Below are 1,201 nucleotides of genomic sequence, written 5' to 3'. Positions count from 1 at the left end.
AAAAAAAAATCAATGTTGTTGTTGATAATTTTTTGTGGCGAGTTTGGTAAGTTTAACATTATTAAAAAAGTTACAAATCATATGGTCTATAAATAACAAAGCCTAGCCCAGATTTAATTGTGCCCGATAATGAACTAATGACCCAAGCATATTGACTTTAAACAGAGTGCACGAGCGAATGAAGCGCATACTTATTCAACAGCCATACATGTCACACTAAGGATGGCAGTATGAACAATGCCAACACTGTCATAAATATGTGCCATATAGTGAAACCACACAAAACAACAACGACAAACACATTTTGGAAGAATATTTGCACCGCAACACAACATAAACACCACAGAACAAATTCCCAGAATTCCCTGCAGCACCAACTCTTTCAGGACGCTACAATATAAACAAACGCCATTGGTGGATCTACACCTAACATCCACTGTAATGATACCACGTACAATAGCGTATCCAGTCGATACTACTATGATTACATCGATATTTTTTAACATCACAAAATCATCTATCGTTTTTTTAAAATGTATATTATATTTATAAACTCAGGAAATATGTCCCTGGACACATGAGGACTTTGAATATGACCAATATATTATCCTGTAACTACTTGGTATCGGATTGATATCCAGATTTGTGGTATCTTCCAAAACTAATGTAAAGTATCAAACAACAGAAGAATAAGTGATTATTACAATTTAACACAAGTGTAGCTAGAACATGTTAAAAGAGAAAGTTAACAGAAATTAACAATAAATGAACAAGTGGATTATTAATTCATTTTCTACCACTTGTCCTTAATAATTTTGACAAAATAATAGAATGATACATGACACAATATGTTACTGCATACATAAGCAGATTAAATTAGGAGCCTTTGTTTCTTTACTTACTACTAAAAGACAAGTTGTCTAGTAAGTTCACTATTTTATTTAAAGACAAACCTGCAATAAGAAACATATGTTTATTGTACCCTAAGATTTGTTTGTTAAAATAAAGCCAATAATGACATTTTTTGTGGTCCTGTTTATTTAGAAAAGTACCGAAAAGTACCGAAATACTTTTGGTACCGGTATCAAAATATTGGTATCGGGACAACACTAATAGACACACACCGAGCACCTGGGATTTAAAGGCAGTTAAATTTGTTTGGGAATATGAAAAATTATAATTTTTTAAAAATCAACAACCC

This window comes from Entelurus aequoreus, linkage group LG01, assembly GCF_033978785.1.
Source record: "Entelurus aequoreus isolate RoL-2023_Sb linkage group LG01, RoL_Eaeq_v1.1, whole genome shotgun sequence".
Taxonomy (NCBI): domain Eukaryota; kingdom Metazoa; phylum Chordata; class Actinopteri; order Syngnathiformes; family Syngnathidae; genus Entelurus; species Entelurus aequoreus.
The sequence above is the reverse complement of the archived record's forward strand: the minus strand, read 5'-3'. Positions refer to the sequence as shown.